Source organism: Bactrocera neohumeralis, chromosome 2 (genome assembly GCF_024586455.1).
Source record: "Bactrocera neohumeralis isolate Rockhampton chromosome 2, APGP_CSIRO_Bneo_wtdbg2-racon-allhic-juicebox.fasta_v2, whole genome shotgun sequence".
NCBI classification, from domain to species: Eukaryota; Metazoa; Arthropoda; class Insecta; order Diptera; family Tephritidae; genus Bactrocera; species Bactrocera neohumeralis.
Genome location: NC_065919.1, coordinates 67252471 through 67271828, shown reverse-complemented (window position 1 = coordinate 67271828; position 19358 = coordinate 67252471). Strand labels below are relative to the sequence as shown.

Below are 19358 nucleotides of genomic sequence, written 5' to 3'. Positions count from 1 at the left end.
ATCTACTGTGAGGAATTTTATAAGGAATGGGGCATATTGTTTTATGGCTTTGACTGCTTATTAGGTTTAAGAGTTCAGAGACTTTGTAATTGTCTCCTGGGTAGGACATATTAAGTTTGTAACATGTCGAAGAACGCAAAGTCTATATTGTAATGATCAGGGTGACAAACTGAGTCGATTCAGCCATAACTGTGTATGTTCGTCTTTCTGTCTGTATGAATATATACGTGGACTAGTCTCTCAGTTTTTGCGATACCGTTCTGATTTTTCGCACATGCCCTTTTCCCTCTCAGTTGCTGCTTATTTGCTGGAAACGTCGATATCGAACTACTATAACATATAGCTGCTATACAAACTGAACGATCGTAAGCAAATACTTATATGGAAATATTTTTCATTTGACGTGATATTTTCAAAAACATTTGGCTTGAATTATTTTTTAAGGCAATCAATTTTTTCGTCTTTAAATTGCGTTCTCTAGACTAACGGTATAATGGTGTGCCAAGTGAATTCGTGTGATACCTGAATGAGAAATTTCCTGCTTTTCAAGGAGCGAATCCGAAAAAATGTAATGTTTTTATATCAAAGTTGAAAAAGAAGTGGAAAAACTAATGCTCCAGTAGACCTTTGAAACTAAATACTTATCGACCGTTATTGAATTTAATGTTAACCCACAATTAATTTGTTTTTTTTCTTCCTTTTTATGCTTCTTCGCACAAACGTAATTGCAAATTATAGCAACAAAATGGCGTATTATAGCGGTAATTGAGGTCGTAGAGTATTCCATGAAAAAAATACTATAAACAATAATTTTCAAACAAAATAAGCACCGTTGAAGTAAGGAGTCTATAACCAACCCAATTAGTTTAAATATGCATTTGAACACACACACACATCCATTTTTATATAAGTATGTGTAGGAGCATTCAAACCAACGCCAATTTTATTGCATTAACATTACGTTCTTATTGAATGCACTTAGACTTCTATTAGACCAGACTAAATTTCATTATTTCCCCACGCCCGCGTTCCCGCGCAATCACTTTGTGTCCATGATGGATGTGAAAGTTGAAAAAAAATAAAATGCTTTCCGAAAGGAATATGATTTTATTGAATTTTCCCATTCGCGCGTGCGAATGTGTGTGTGCGTGCAAGTGAGTGGCCATTTTTCTGCGCTCCTGCGCGCCCTTTCATCCACTCAGGTCAATGCACAAATGCACAATTGATATCAATTGCAGACGTGGCTCCTGCCGAGCGAAAGAAAAACTGTAGAAAAACAGTTATAAATGCGTATTGTGCAAGTGGAAGCGTTGCCAGACTGTGTAAGCAGCTGTCGCTGGGTGTACCCGCCAGCTGAGAGTCAATTGCTTTGCTGCGAATTGAAAACAACCGAAAAACGGTAATAGCAAATGTCTTTTTCCGTTTTGTGTGGCATTTTTTGCTCGCATTTTTATTCCGTTATATAACATACAAACGTACGTTTGGTACTATATATGTATGTACATATATGTATGTATATGCTTTGATTTTGCTTTAGGCTTGTGGCTTCGAATAGTTTTATTGGTTATTTTTATTTTCGTTTCGGTTTTGAATATTTATGTCAGGCATTTAATTTCCGATTTATAATTCCGGTTTTAAAGTTAAGAATTATATTTTAAACAAACTCTATTTTAAATTTTTATTCGCAAAAAGACAGAATTAAAAATCGATATTCGATTTACTCCTTTTCATTCCAGAATTTTATTTCAAAAATGATAAGACTACCGATATCGATTTTTATTTCTGTTTTTTACTTTAAAAATTGGAGTAACAAATAAAAAATCATTTTTGAAATAAAATACTTTAATCGTGCTTTCACTTTTCTGACGACGAAATGATCTTTCAAAATGGTTTTCACTGATCTTTCCGGAATACCAACGTTGCCAGTAAAATCTCTGAGTGTTTATCGTTGAGGTTCAAGCACTAATTCTATGATTTTATTGACGTGTTAACCATCGCTGATGTTGATGGCCATCCTAGACGTGGTTCAATAATGTGAATAATTTGTTCCAATCAAAAAGATACCGAGAGTTGAAGAGGCAAGCGAGTCGCATTTGCAGACAAAAAAAGAGAGAGGCCAAAATGCGTAAGTACGAAGAGTTTGACAAGCTGGCCGACAAGGATAATGCTCGAAAATTCTACGAAAAGTTGCGACGTTGTAGAACCCCAGAGGAGATCGACTGATGCCCAGAGCATACTAAAATTATGGGGGGAACACTTTTCCAGCCTGCTGAATGACAGTGAAGTATAACGCCAGGAGAAGGCCCGAGTCCCCAATCAATGACGTTTAGAGCAGACGTTCCATCGTCCGACCATGAAGAAGTTCGAATAGCAATTACCCGTCTGAAGAACAACAAATCGGTGGGAGCCAGTGGATTGTTGGCCGAGCTCTTCAAATACGGCGGCGAAGAACTGATAAGGAGCATGCATCAGCTTCTTTGTAGAACATGGTCGGACGAAAGCATGCCAAACGATTGGAATTTAAGTGTGTTATGCCCAATCCACCAAAAAGAAGACCCCACAATCAGCGCCAACTATCATGGGATAAGCCTCCTCAACATCGCATATAAGGTTTCCTCGTACGAATTGTGTGAAAGATTAAAGCCCACCATCAACAAACTGATTGTACTTTATCAGTGTGGCGTTAGACCTGGCAAATTAACAACTGACCAGGTAGTCACCATGCGCCAAATCTTGGAAAAGTCCCGTGAAAAGCGAATCGACACTCACCACCTCTTCGTCGATTTCAAAGCTGCCTTTGACCGCACGAAAAGGAGCTGCCTTTATGCCGCAATGTCTGAATTTGGTATCCCCGCAAAACTAATACGGCTGTGTAAACTGACGTTGAGCAACACCAAAAGCTCCGTCAGGATCGGGAAGGACCTCTCCGAGCCGTTCGATACCAAACGAGGTTTCAGACAAGGTGACTCCCTATTGTGCGACTTCTTCAATCTGCTGCTAGAGAAAATAATTCAAGCTGCAGAACTAAACCGAGCAGGTACAATCTTCTATAAGACTGTACAGATGCTGGCGTATGCCGATGATATTGACACCATCGGCCTCAACACCCACGCCGTTAGTTCTGCTTTCTCCAGACTGGACAAGGAAGCAAAGTAAATGAGTCTGGCAGTGAACGAGGTCAAGACGAAATATCTCCTGTCATCAAATGAACAGTCGTCGCACTTGCGTCTTGGCTCTCACATCATTGTTGACAGTCATAACTTCGAAGTTGTAAATGATTTCGTCTATCTTGGAACCAGCTTCAACAACAACGTCAGCCTTATACTCCCCAGAAAAAAATTTTCAGTTCTGTGACAAAGTCACAGGAAGTCATGTCTTGGAAACAAAGACGCTAAAAGATAACTCGCAGTCACAATAATGTTAGAATATGACGGCGCATTAACGGAGAGTAGAATCCATACATTCGATGCACACCGTCGTTTATGACGATTTACATCATTTAAACACCTCAAAGTCACATATTAGTATTCCTTATGAATACACTGACACTGTGGAATAAACTCATAGTGCACTCTATCGCGGTAATTAAGGAAAACAAAGAGCTTCATTTTCATTTTTGAACGAATTGAATATAGTTATTTCGGTTTTGGGTCATTTTTGGAGCGCCTTTCGCCAGAATGTGGTCCAATTTGAACATCATATTCATAAACCTACGTATCGGTAGCACTAATCATGTGTTCGATGAATGTAGGGTCGTCAGCTACGTTATCAAGCATCTCTTTTCCGACCTCTGCTCGCCATCATTTTGCAATAGATTCAGGTCTGTAGATAGAAGTCTAGCATTTACCCGCTTTATACCCAAAACATTAGCCAAAACATTAACCAAAGCATTAACCAACACGTGTTGAGATGATCCATGAAAGGTGTTGAGGTCCTATGCTATCTTGTTGATGCCAACACGATGATTTGCAAGCATAGTTTCTTTAAATTTTTTGTAGCTACCTTCATTAACACAAGATACATTCCAAAGTAAAGAGGACTTCAAAAAACAGAAAAAATATTTTTTTCGGCAAATAAATTTATTCTATTCAAAATAGTCTACTTCTGCTTCAATGAAGCTTTTTGCACGGTCCAAAAGCAGGTCGAACGAGTGTTTTAGCTCGTTGGCCGGTAAGGCCGCCAGTGTGCCGGTGCAAGCCTTTTGAATTGCCTCTACGTCTGCATAACGCTTTCCTTTCATGAGCAAATGCTTTTTTTCGAAAAGGAAGAAGTCGCACGGTGCCATATCAGGTGAATACGGGGAGTGGTTAATGGTTAAAATGTGATTTTTGGTCAAATAATCGGTCTCAAGCGTCGATCGAATGTTGGATTCTGAGCAATTTTTGGTCGTCAGTCAATTTCTGCGGAACAAACCGTGCACACACCTTTCGTAAGCCCCAGTGTTCGGTCAAAATGCGATAAATCGATGTTTTGGAGATGTTCGATTCCAGTTCCATGAATTTCAATGATGATTTCGGCTGATTTTTGATGAATTCACGCACACTTTCGATGGAATTTCCGGTGATCACGAATTTCGATTGGCCCACATGTTGATCTTCATTTATGACCTCACGACCACTTTGAAAACGTTGAAACGTCATTCTCACTGTCGACATATAGATGGGGCACTAGATTCAAAAAGTCCTGTTTACTTTGGAAAGCACCGTGTAGGAGATGGCTTACTCGCATTAGAAAAGTTACTTACTTCTGACCTCTAAGTTCTCTGAATATATTATCAAAAGCCTATTTTTAATTATCTTGAAATAAATATCGATTTTTCAAGCAAAGAAATGTTGGTAAGCCCTTCTAAGGTAGTTAAAGTGAACATACTCTCACCGCATTGAAAAATTACAACAAATAATCTTTATTTCTGATTTTCATGTTCAAATTTAACTTTCTCATTATTTTCTCCCGCATCAACCATAAAAATGATTTGACACCTACTCATCTCAATTACCAGTTCCCGCAGCAATAATTCTCACTTTTACAAATCAAGTCTACAAATGTCTTACTTTACTGGTTGCTAGCATTTTTTCGGCACACAGCCATGCGCATCACACTTCCAGTGAAATACAATTTTAAGGACTCTGCCGCGCTCACAAACAACTTGCAGCCATAACCCCACAACTCAAGCAGTACCCCGCAGCATTTCCACACGTACCGAAATTAAACAAAATGAATTAAACTGCGGCGCCGCAACGAAATAAGTGTTGCCTGCAGCGACACGCACCACATACATACATACATAAACTTGGCGGTGGCGGAGGGGAGGTCAACGTTGCCGCTTTAATTACTCCTCGGTTGGACTTGGTTGGGACGTGTGTGCTGTGTGTGCGCGCGGCAACTAAAGGCAAATTGACACACTGTTGTTGTTGCCGTTGCTGATGGCTATGCCATTTCGTTGCATGTTATTATTGCTTTAGTTGTTGTCGTGCCGCGCTAATTGCTGATTGCCAGCGTGCAATCAAAGCTGCGTAAGCATCCACATTACGGAAGACGCTCGTGGCCATAGTAGACGACCTTGCGCCGGCGTCACTGTCGGCATCAACGGCGCAGCATCGCCATTTCCACCGGCATCGCAATTTCCATCAGCGTAACAGCATTTCAACGTCGTTAGATTTGTTGGATATGCTCAACGCAAGCCTTATTATCTGCGTCGACACGTCCGCGATCCGCGCGCCTCCACGCTGTTGGCTACAAGTACATCCGTGCATGGCGTGTCTAACTAGAATTTTCCAATTAAATCTTCGACTTTCTTAACTTGAAGTTCTCTCTCCGCACTTTTATTGCTTACATTTCATTTTATCTCCATTCCGAGCGTTGCGTTTGCTGCATCAACTCAGCATTTGCACTCTTAACTTTCTCTTCTTAATTTATTTCTGCTTCCACATCTTTCTTCTTTCGCACTTTTGTTCTACTTGCTTGCGCTTAAGATTTGCGCTGCTTTGGTGGTGAGCAGACGTGTCGCGCCAGTGGAAATTAAAGCCACTTTTTATTCTCTGCTTTATTCCTACGCTTTCGCCAATTTCGTGCTTAAAGTAAGTGTAGTAAGCATGAATTTTATATGCTTCTCCGCAGTTAACGGTACTCTAATGCTAAGTGTAATTATATGTACGTGTGTACATGTGTGTGTGTGTGTGAGAGTGCAATTTAAATTCTGCTGTAATTTGAATGTCACTCATACGCCGCTGTGTCCCGGCGTTCACTAATTGAAATAATAATGTGAAAAATTATTTTAATGAACTTTTCATGACAAATACTTTGTTTTGGCATTTGCATTCAACATTTTTGTTATGGTTATCAATTTCGTATACACATTTCACGGTTTCAGAGGAACTGGTTGATTTCAATGTTTCAATTTGCCAATTTTAATGTGGGTAATATGTGTGCATGAGTCATGCATGAATGTTCTATCAGAGAATTTTTATATTTTTTACTACTGTGGTGACTTTTTATGGAGATTTCTAGATTTTCAGCCGAATGTCCTGAGCATCAGCAAGAATAAAAAAGCTGGGATGACTTCTCAAACATAACATATAAAATTATTAAACTAAACTGTTCGTTCGTCCGACCGTGGAAGTTGTAACTCGAGTAAAAATTAAGATATGATGAAAATTGGCGCACATGTTTCTTAGCAAAAAATTAAGGCGCAGTTCGTGGATGGACGTACCACTGCCACGACCACAAAACACCATTAAATGAAAACCTAAAAAGTGTCAGGCGCTGACATTTTTAAAACAGTGGGCGTAGCAACTACACAGCTCCTAGACAACTACAACTACAATAGCCAAACTCGCTTAGGACAATTCTTATAAGAATCATTACTAACGCTGTGAAAATCGATGAAATCGGATGATAACTTCGGCTACTCTCCATAGAATGGTACTGTTAAAATACGCCGGAGATATAAGATTTTCCCCCGAGGTGGTATTAGAGGGCGTGGCACCGCCTACTTTTTGCTAATAATACATATCTCAGGACCTGCTAAGCCGATTTCTACCAAATTCAACGCATAGTTGCCTTTTTACCGCAAAATCGGTCAATGTGAGAGATACATAATGGAAATTTAGCGATATTATTATCCTGACAATGGTATTTCCCACCTCCCATATGCCTAACACAACGATTTTCGAACTTTTTGGTGACTTTATTCCATATTATTTTATTAGTATGTTGCATATTAATGGCACGTAGTATTGACAAAAATAGATAAAATCGGGTATTTCCCTGACTTTGATTCTTGCAAGTTGCAGGAGTATAAAATTTTTGATTGCAGCCGAACTAAGTCCTTCTTTACTTGTTTAAATAAGAATTTCGTCACTGCAGAATTTTCTCTTAGTCAATCAAATAAGTGGCTTGTATATGACATAACTGAGAAAATTTAACCTGGACTGACAAAAAAACTACAATTTGGCGTATTTTAATTCGAATCTTTATCATCACCTTCAAATGGGCTCCGGAGCTAATACAAGAATACCAACACTTAGTAAAATTTCCAAAATTTACATAGAGCTGAATCTGGAAAAATTGGAGGCTCTCGTTTTGCCAAAAAGTCAATCACAATCATGCTTAAATGTGATGGAGCATTATCGTTTTTGGAAAGAAGTCTTTGTTGTTTAGCAAGAGTACTACTGTGATCAAATTGAAAGGTGAATTTTGTCCATTTCATCTCCTTTAAAGTAATTCCCGCCCGCTGCAATACCACTTATGCCAACGAATTTTCCAGTCAACATAGCACTTGGAAAAATCCTCCATCGTTATGGCCATCAGAGCATTTTTAGATTCGGCTTTTATATCCTCAGTTGAGTCAAAACGGTCTCCTCGGTTTGGTCATGTGATTTTGCTGGATAGCCAGAAGTTACACGAAGGTAAATCAGGCGAATGCGGTGGTTGCGGCACGATATTTGTTGAAAATGTGGCGAAATGATCACGAATAACCAATGCAGTATGAGATGAAGAATTCACTTTTGGAGTCTCACAAAACGACACGTATCTCAAATACTAATGAATATTTTGACGTGAAATTTAGCATAGATGTCATTAACAGTGCAAGCAACTTACCGATTCGGAAAACACGCGAAGTATAAATTAAAAATTCACCTTTCAATTTGATTACAGTATTATAGCATTGCCACAGTTTGTATTCAAAACATTCACCAAAATGTTCCGAGTCGATTCGTAAGAGATCTTAACACCCTCCGTTATAACTCAGATGCCAACACGATGATTTTCAAACACTGTTTCTGCAATTTCTTCGATGCTATCGTGATAATCAAATGTGGATGGACGACTCGCATGAGGCAATTTTTCGATGATTTCACGACTTTCACTGAATACTTTATGTCCAATTTCATTTTCGCCAATTTCAAGCAAACACTCTTAAATTTTTTTGCCTAGTAAAAATGGCTAGACAAATACTATTTGCCACATGGAAATCAAACTTCACACGAACAAGAATCAAGGAAAAACCGAACCGATTTTATCAGATGGTATAAGTAAAAACATCACTAACATGTCCAAGAGCTCGACTACTCTCAGCAAAAATTGACGTATTTGAGTTAATGAAGTTACATATTATTTCCTGGCGTATTCTTACTATTATAAGTATTACCAAAATATTAATTGGGACAACATTCGACTAGTTGCGAATTTGTGCAAAGTACTCCAGGTACTCACACTTTCCACTCTTCTTATTAACCATAAATATTATATATGCTAGTATACAGTTCCGGCTGAGTTTAGATACTAACGGTATATAATTATCAGACTTCATTAAGAGATCAGTAGGGTAATCTGGTCTGTTTTTTGACATTGTTTTTCATAGAAATTTTTATTCTACAATAGAGCTTTTTTCACATATCATGAGGTATATCGTGGAATTTTTTGATGACATCTGTCGCAGAAATGGCTGGATGAATGAGGTGCGTTTTTTCACTGGGGGACACGATTTCTCATGTTTGAATCATCTGAAACACAAATACTCAATTTATTCTTAAAAAGTACGTGAATGGTTATCGTCCCTATTAGAATCATGCAAAAATGTTGATAAATAAAAAATAATTAATTTTTTTTTTAATTTTTCCCCATGTTTTTTTACATAAATTTTGTCATAACATTGTCAATAAATTACAAAAAAGTATGAACATTAAAAAAAACAATTAAGCAAATCGGTTGAGTGGTTCGATCATGTCCGCCAGTTTAAAATAGTGTGTTTTGAAAAAACGCGTTTAAAGTTTGAGCGCTCCGAACGTCGAGCGGTATTATTATTTTTGGGCCTTTTTCGGAACCTTCCAATGGTAAAGTGGGTTTCTACATTAATTCTAAGGGTACAAGGGAACAGAAAATGCAAAAAAAATTTTTTTTTTTTAAGACCCCTTAAAGGTTTCTCAGGCCAGAAACTTTAACGTCATGTGTGAATCATAGGAGAAACACTTTAATTAATTTGCGTTGCCTGAAAACTTCTTTTATTAAGAAATGCTAGAAAAGACAATGGTACCTTACCCCAAATATACAACTGTAAGTATATGAAAATGGAAAACTTATATGGTAATAATATATATACATATGTATATGTATATATGTATATAAACTACATATGGATGTGCCACATACACAATGCCCAAACAATAAATGTACAATAGAAAAGTTTCGCGGCTCGCATGCTTTGACGCTATCAAACAAAAACTCAAAGTGACATACACGCACACTGACACGCGTATACACGCATACACGTACGCGTTTGCACATACCGACATGTGTGAGAACTTCATTGTAAGTTGTATCCCTTAAAGAGCGAGTAGAAAGAGCTAAGCATACATGAAGGCGCTTAACATGACAAAAGCATATAGCAAATTTAAGTAGATGTGTATGTCTGTATGTATGCGCATATCTATGCTTAAATTAATTCATGTAAGTATTTCGTTGACAATGACAGTGACAATAGCGGTGACAACAATTCAATGCCGCCCCACCGCCCCCACACGCAGCAGCTGCGTGTATCCTGACTTTTATACAACACTTTGACATTCCTTTCGTCGCCATTGTCAAGTTAACCAATAGATTTGTGTGTTGTGCGGGAATTGCACATTTCAAGCGAGCGGCAGTGAGTATGTGTGTGTGCTTGTGTTTTGGTGTTTGGTGAGAGCGAATTGCTAACGACAGATTTTATTTGCAAGGGTTTGATAGTTAAACGCCAAGCAACTCAACCGCAGACAAGGAAACTAATACGCACTTATCTACATATATATATAATCTTTATATACCCGTATACACATATACATATTTGTGTATTAGCAATTACTATTATATTCATTGGTTGCTTTGTGTATTTGTCGCCGGAAACCAACCATGCAGAGTTGCAGACACATAGTTAAACGCCCACACGCTCGATTGATTTTAACGATTTAACAAATTATTTGCGTACATACATAGAAAACGTCAAAGTATATGCCAATATACGCAGAGTTGTAACCCGGCAAGCAATTCAAATATTTGCGACGTTATCTTTACGCCTTTAATATACAAAAAAAAATTAAACTGACGTACAATATTGCTTGAAAAAATATTTGAAACGTATTAATATAATCTGACAGATTTTTCTCGCTGGAAATATATAATTTTTTTAACGACATAAGCCTGAAAACACATTGTAGCAGAGTGCGCAGAATATATTTTTGAATTCGGAAATGTTAACTATCGTTTAAATCGTTTAGTGGAAACTTTTTTGGTTTTTCTGCGAAAATTTACCAGAGTAATTTTTACGTATTATATATTTTTTATACCAACTGAAAGTAGACTTTTCGATAGGTATAAGGCTTATTGACTTTTTAAAAAGCTGACATTTAGATGTAAGATTTTTTGATTGAAAATTATGGTTTTTTTTTGATTTTAAGTAAAAATTATATTTCTTCCTTTATTTTTTAAATTGAAAAAAAATACCGCATGTTTGGTATATAAGAATTTTCAAGGAACCCTAAAAAACATAAATATTAAAAAAATATTTTATTTTTTCACACAAATTTTGAGGTTATGAGAAAAAGGTGTAATACAAAAGTTATGATATTTTTATTACTTACAACTCTAACATATAACTTTTTTCTATATGTCTCGTAGTTTTGTCGTGAGTCGAGATAAACCGTTTTGAATCCTTAAAAATTTAAACACGCTCTCGCTTTCTTCTTTCCGACCCAATATCGGCTGTAAATTAATTTTCCTTTCATTTTAGTTACTTTCCAATGTCTTTCAAACTGCTATAAATTCTCTTCACACTTTACAATTATCAAAGGCTTCGCCTGGTCTATATATGTTCGTAAGGCATAAAATTGTGGAAAACAAAAAAAAAAAAAAAAAAAACAGTTTCACCAATGCTATAATACCCCTCACAAATGAAAAATATTACATTAAAGAATTTGAATTTTATCGTTGAGGTTATATGGCAGCCAAATGATATTGTAGTCCGATAGCGGCAGTCCGCCAATTTAGCAGCTTATTTAGAACAAAATTTCAGATCGATATCTCAAAATTGGAGAAACTAGTTCCCGTACAAAGCTAAATTGATAGCTGAATCATTTACCTGTATGTACAGTAGGGTGATTCAAAAAAATTTTATTTTTTTTTCAATTGGTACTCGCAAAACTAGGTTCCTAGAAACCTCTAAGAAAGCCTCTCCAAATATGAGTTTTTAATTGTAACGGGAAGGTCCTCCGCCTAACGGTTTTCTATTTTTTCTTATTATCAGATAGAAAAATTTATATCTCGTTTCCAACTACTTGAAAAAATATCTTGTTAATTAGGTTTTGTAGGAAATTGAATGCTCTAAAATATGGTCTCTTATGATTTTTTCGTAAACCCAACCGTTTAAAAGATATTAACGGTTGAAATTTGACTATTTTTGGAAAAATTTTTATTTCTTATGAATTTTATAACTCAATGAAAAAAAAATTATTATGAATAGATTTTTGGAGAGGCTTTCTTAGATGTGTCTAGGAACCTATTTTTTAGAGTACCAAACGAAAAAAAAAATTTTTTTTTTGATCCACCCTAATATGCATTGATGTTTGACGATGAATATCTCGTAAACGCTTAACTTAATCGAAATATCATAGTGGACCATTTTTATAGAGCAGTAAATTTCCTACAAAACTATGTGTTTCATCATTCGTTCGTTTATGTTCGGAGATTTTAACAATTCGTTGTGTACTAATCTGCGCCAAATTTCGTGTAGATACTTTATCAGATAAATAAGTCTGATATTGGCCGTTCTAGCAAAGTCCCAAAGTATTCACCAAAACTTTCTGAGTCGATTCGTAAGAGACGTGGAGACACTTTTCTACATCTGCAATGCCAACACGATGATTTTCAAACGCTGTTTCTTCAAATTTTTCGATGCTATCGAGATTAACACCTTTCAGCGAAGAAAAGGACGTGTGCAAAATTTCAGTTCAATATCTAAAAAACTGGGGACTAATTCGTGTATATGTATATAGACAGACAGTTGGACATGACTAAGTTGACTTGTTTTAGTTCCAAATTTATTTAGCTCAGGCCTCACAATCTCATCATACCAATACATTACTTAGTTATACATAAACAATTTTCTTCTAAGAATATTTTCCAATTTCGATCTTTTCATTTAGATTAAGACTTGATCAGTGAAAAAATTATTTGTGAATGAAGGTGAAAACGTTATTGTCGGTATCAGGATCCAAGGGATAGTACTTCAGATTTGATTCTGAAAGTGATTGATACAAATATTTGTCAGTGGAAAAAATTATGAATTTCCCAATTGAAATTTCGTTGAAAATAATTATTTTATTTATTTGTTTATTATTATTTTTTAACACATAATTGTGATATAAACCATCCTATATTTTAAGTTTGATCAAACTGAACCTGTTGTGCTAAATTTTACTAAAATCGGTTGAGTAGTTTTGAAATTTATCACGGACAAAATGTATCAGGTAATTTATATATTATACTAGGGGATCCGTCTACGCGTTGCTGTGGTATATATTTTATACTATTATTCGTAAAAGTATAATGAACTATTCAATACAGTGAAATTTTTATTTACGAATAAAAGCGATAACGTTTTTGTCGGTATAAGAATCCAAGGGATTGTACTTGAGATTTAATTTTCTTCGTACAAATAAATTTCAAAGGAAAAAAGAAGGAATTTAAATTCTGCTTTCTCAATGTCTGCTTACCAGCCTTTCTGTGCAGTTAATAGAGTTGTCCGCTTAATAGATTGTACTTAATAAACATCAACAATGTGCTTGGTTAATGGAGACATCCGCTTAATAGAGCGTCCATTTAATAGAGCTTTCACTGTATTTTTTATTTATGAATTGTTTTTACTATCCTATCTTCTAAGTTGGTTAGAACTGGACACAGTGCGCTAAATTTTATTAAAATCGGTTCAGCAGTTTAGGAGTCTATCGCGGACAAACAACGTGACACGTACTTTATATGTATAAAGATATAAAGATATATAAATTGAAATCGGAATGCTGCTATAGTCCTTAGGCACTAATCTTCACGCTAAATATATCTTCTATCCGTTTTCTTTGCGACTCAAAACTAAATATATAAAAAATCCATAAGCGGCGATGCTGCGGCGATGTAATGTTTCTTGGGTATCGCTACATATTCATACGTATAAGTAAATAAACTGCTATTAGCACACATACTTACACATATGCAGCTCATTAGCTTTGGCGGTCTTTATCATAAAAGCGCGTGAGATATGCCATAAAGATAAGCTTGTCATAATGCAATATGCTTAACTTCGGAATTCACAAGTCTTTGAGACTTGGAAATCAATCATGAAAATTAGTTGGCGGAAATTGTAACGGGACGCAACAAATGTGGTCATTAAGCTCCGCGTAACAAAACATACCAATGGCTATTAATTTAAGTATATATATGTAAATATATAGATGTATGCTATTTTATGGCTATTTAAGTGAATCTCTGCACATGCAAGTTTTCCAATTAGTATATAGACGTTGTGTAGTATATTCGCACAGATTTTAAGATATAACTAAATGATGCATTTGATGGTAATGTTGTAAGTTCTTTTATATCTTTGAACTTTACGGGTTATTAAATTATATCAATTATAAGATGAGGTAAGCGATTAAATTCTGTGTGAAACTCGGTAAATCTGCGACGGAGGCAGATCAAGCAGGTTTACCCAGATGTTGCTTTAGCAAAAAGTGGTGTGTTTCGGTGACACCAGGCTTTTTGGAGGGCCGGGAAGAGGTCGCTGATGAAGACTGGAAGAATGAGCAAATCCAAAGTGAAAACGATGCTCATTGCCTATTTTTGACGTCAAAGGTATCGTCCACTAAGAATTTGTTCCTCCTGGACAAACCGTCAACGTCAAGTTTAACGTGGAAGTCCTCACGAGACTCAAACGAAAGGTCAATCGGTCGACAAGACATCGCAGCCGATTGAAAGTTGCACCACGACAACGCCCCGGCTCACACCGCCCTTCTTGTGAACTCTGAATCATGGCTGGCATCCCAACGCTTCCGCAGACGCCCTACAGCCCAGATGTGGTCCCCCGGACTTTTTTGTTTCTCTGCCTGAAAAGGCCGGTAAAAGGGGATCCAAGCAGCATGCACCTCGGCTCTAAAGGCTATTCCGGAGAATGCATTCCATGATGCCTTCAATGCCGAAGGCATTGGCAGCGGATGTGTGTGCCCTTTGATTTCGTTCGCCTACCGTGGATATCGAGTCGAAGGAGCTTTTTGCTGAAGCATCATCTTCTAAGCGAACGACATAACCTAACCAGCGCATTCGTTGGATTTTTATGCGCTTAACTATAAACATATCACCATAGAGCTGATACAGTTCATGATTGCAGCTTCTTCGATATTCATCGCTCACCCGGATGGCTCCAATGATTTTTGGAAGAACAGTTCTTTCGAATGATCCAAGTGCTTTCTCATCAGCGGCCATCATCGTTCGTGTTTCTGTGCTGAATAGTAAGAAAGAGGAATCTTCTCAGCTACCCAAGATGCGAAAAATTTTAGTCTGTGGCCGCCAAATACATTGTCTTCCCCTTCTCTTCTTTTTCTAGCTTGGAAGAGGCAGCTCTGAGGGCTTGATTGGTAAGGTTTACGGTATCAATATCATCTGCGTATCATAGCAGTCTTGCACTTTTAAAGTACACAGGGCCACTACGGACCAGATTAACAAGTATAACTTTTTCACTAGAAGAAATTGCCTTGTCTAAACCCTGGCGTGGGACAGGCAGCTTAGAAACGTTGCTGCCGAAAGCGGCTTTGAAATCAACAAAAGGGTGATGGTTGTGGGTCTGTTTGTTAGGTGTCTTCTCCAGGACTTTATGTATTATGAAAATTTGGTATATATTGGATTTGTCAAGCCCACTGATAAGTTCTAACCAGTTTATTTACAATGGACATGAGCCTAATGTATATAAATTAAAGTTAAATTCCAATCTTTTGATCCTATATACACAATCTGAAGCCATTTATTCTCTTAAAGGTAAAGATGGACGGGGCATATTAATAGACCTCTCGAATTAAAGCAATAAAAATTTCATAATTTTGAAGGAAATACCTTTATATGACATGTGATGCGCCTATTTTTTTATCGCACTGTACATTGTAAAAAAAAAGTATTTGGAAATTGTAAATTAAATAATTCTCCGGGTAAATAATATTTCAGAAAGTGTATTTTGCTAAGTTGGTAAGACTGTTCCTCATAACTATGTATGTCAAATATGAGATTTGAGAATATACAAGTACGATTTGTCGACCAGTTTGTGTACAGCAGTTGCTAAAGTCGGTAAACCTCAGCAGTGCGCTGCAATTTTTACAATGAATAAAAATATCGAACAAAGAATTTATATTTCTAACCAAATTTTATGTCCAGACTCGTTGGGAATTTAGAAAAGACTTGGGGTGTTCGTTTCATAAAAAACACAAGCCTACGAGTGGTACAAAGCCTTCAAAGGCGGTCGAGGGATCGTTGACGACATGCCCCGTTCTGAACGACCTCGACCTTCGACCTTTTCAAGCGAAGAATATGGTACTTGAAAATCGTCATGCAAGTGTTAGAGAGATGGCAAGAAGCTCGCTCGTCATCTCTTGCGAGTACGTTTGAATATTTTTGGTGGATACTTTTTGGCTGAACGCGATGGAAAGAGTACCGTAAACAGGTCGATCTTGGACATATCTGAATTCGAATCCCACATTTATGGAGAGATATTATAACTGCCGATGAAACATGCGAGACAAGAAACGTCTGAAACCAAGAATAACACACTAAAAGCCGCTTAATAATCAAAGTTATGCTCATTGTTTTTTCGATATTCGTGGTTTGGTGAATTATGAATTTGTTCCAGAAGGAAAGACGGTCAATAAGGAGTTCTAGTTGGCCGCATTGATGCGTTTGCGTGAGAGCATCCGTAGAAAACGGCCGGAATTGTGGAAGAAAAATTCATGGATTTTACATGATGATAATGCACCATCGCACCGAGCCACAATTGTGACCGAATTTAAAGCCAAAAACGCAATGAATACCATCGATCAACCACCGTATTCACCAGACTTGGCTCCAAGGGATTTTTTCTTGTTCCAAAACTGAAATTGCCGCTCGGTGAAACCCATTTTCAGTCGATCGAGGAGATAAAACAAAAGTGGCTGAAGGAGCTGGAGGACAAACCCAAAAAATGCTTATGAGAAAAATCATTGGCATAAGTGTGGGGAATACTTTGATGGCGAGAGAATAAATATTGATGAGTAATTAAATATTTTGCGTTTTATTTACAATTTTCGGGTATTTTTTTCATAATGTCCTATATACTATTTCAGGCTTAAGAACTTATTGAATTTGTCTTTAAAATTCTGAAATTTTTCTGTAATAAAAAATAAATACCCTAGGTTTTCCATTTGCTCACATTAACACTAATTGTAATGTCAAATAAAATTTCAACTCATTTCCTCACGCTAAATTAGCGAGGAATATAATTTTGTGCGCTTTCAAGCAATAAAAACATTTAAGATATAGAGCAAATAGAGAGACTCACCCTCAAACCGACTGGCAGACAGCAACGAAGGCGAACCGCTTGCTGGAGCTAGAGGATATTGCAGGCTCGTGTTGATGTTGACCAGTGCAGGAAGTGCGAGGAGCGGTGTGAGACGGAGAGAGTTTAAAGCAGCTGCAAAAAATTGAAGACGAATAACGGTTATTTAAAGTTGTGGCGAGGCTATGCTTAAATGGCCAGCCGGCTAGCACGTTCAACACAACTGCCGTTGCTTTTGTTGCACTAGTTGTACTTGTTGTACTTGTTGTTGCTGTTGCTGCTGTTCTTGTTACCGGTTATGATGATGCTGATTATGAAGTCTGTTGGCAGACTCCCCACTGACAAAGCTTTTGTGCACTTTGCTCTACTTCTGGCACACACAGCCGATTCGGAACACTGAATGGACAGTACTCGCTAGGTTTTGTTGTTGTAACTGTTGTTGTTGTTGTTGCTGCAGCTGACACACTTTTGGGTAAATGTCGTTTACATGCACACAAAAAATGGTGGAGAGAATGGACAAACAAGGCAAAAATAGAAAAGGAAATATTTGCCAGCAGAAAATAATAAAAAATTCATAAAAACAAAAAAAAAAAAGATAAAATTAAAAATAGAAAATATAGAAATTAGTGTAAAACGGCGAATTGCGCAAAAGCTCACATAAAATATATCAACGACTTCAACGTAAGACAGTTTGTGGTTGCAGCAGAAGCAAAAAAAAAAAAAAAAATCAGAAAAAAACAGCAAAAAAGCAAATGGTTGTGGCAGCTGCGCTTAAAAGCAGGTTAATGGTGGCTGTGGAGCGCCGGGCGTGCCAATGACGCCAAAGCACTGCCAGCGCGTTGCCAATGCAGCACGGCTGCAAGGGGCACCTTTGACACCTTAGCTATTAAATTACCGCAGCACTGACAGGAAGGAAGTGGGCAAAGTGAAAAGCAAAAACAGCCAAACCGAAAGATGTGCGTTTCTGCATATGTGTGTGTGAGTGTGTATGGTTGTGAAGCATAAAATGCTGCACAAACTCCGCTATCTGCGATAAGGCTTCCGGTGGCGCAGTGTTGTTGTTGTTGTTGGTGTTTATGTTTTGGTTTGGTTGCTGCTGCGGCAGCTTACAACCGTGCAAGCTTTTGCCGTAGGGCATTTACCGGGATTTGTTGTTGTTGTTGCAGATGTTGTTTTTGTTGTTGTTATTTTTGTAGCTGTTGAACTGCACGCTTGCATCCGTTCTCACTTCATTTTTATCAGCTTTATGCAATCGTTGGGTTGTTGCTTGTTGCTGTATTGCTTAAATACTTGTTGTTGTGATTACTACTGGATTTACGTATATTTTTTTTGTTGTTGTGCAAGCAGCAACCACCCTTTTGCCAGTGTTTAATGCTCGCTTTCGGCTTTATTTTCGGCTTTAACTATTTTATATTGGATTGTGAGTTTTTGTTGCAGTTGAAAGTTCTATTTTTGTTGTTATTGTGTTGCAGTCTTTCCATCCTATCTGCCCTGATAGCTGTGAGCAACGAAAAAAGGTATACATCCCTGTCTACTTTGCCGCTAGCACATCTTGTCTGTCCGTCTGTCTATGTGTCTATTTCGGTTGAACGCTCGCCAAACAACGTAAGTCAGGTTGGTTGCCCACTCGGTCAGGCGCTCGGTCAATTGAGTGCATCGCACGGTGGTACGTCAATAAAAATGTCACAGGAGCCGTTAGCGCTTCGGCGTTGCACTCTTGACAAGCTGACAGGTTTTTTTTCGACCGCTTTATATGTAGATTTGGAATGACCAAAAATATATAGGACCAACTCGGTTTAAGGTCGATGTTTCGATAATGTTTACAGTCGCAGATGAAGAACATATATCTTCAATACAAGACCAAATAATAAATAAACAGGGGCTTACTCTTTCTCAGAGTCTAAAAACAGATTTCACCAGCAGGGTGTAGAAATATAATCGCCCTTTGTAGATACATTGCCTAATATTTTAGTATACAATATGCCTCTTTATTAGGCACTTGCCATAAATAGTATTGGAAATAGTATTCGAAATTCTACGATAGTTTAATAATCCTAAAAAGCCTCGAGAATTCTTATACTCTTTCGATACATGGTCGTGCTTCCTCTACCATTGAGCATACTTTGTGAGATTGATGGTTGCTTATTAAAAGCTTTTCGCAGTACATATTTGCCCTCGGATGTTTATTAGTTTCTGTCGACAGGAGATTGTCCTCAGAAAAAATGTTTGACGTTGGTCGAAACTGGTATGGAAACCATATTTT

At 37.3% G+C, this 19358-nt stretch overlaps 1 protein-coding gene across 1 annotated transcript in view; it reads right to left on the bottom strand.

The window, feature by feature from the left end:
- LOC126766557 (sodium/calcium exchanger 3-like) overlaps nucleotides 1-19358 on the bottom strand; it is a 159985-nt gene that overhangs the window by 136238 nt on the left and 4389 nt on the right. Inside the window, exon 3 of the mRNA XM_050484327.1 lies at nucleotides 17099-17491. The gene's annotated coding sequence lies outside the window, so the exon portion shown is untranslated. The remainder of the gene's footprint in view (nucleotides 1-17098; nucleotides 17492-19358) is intronic.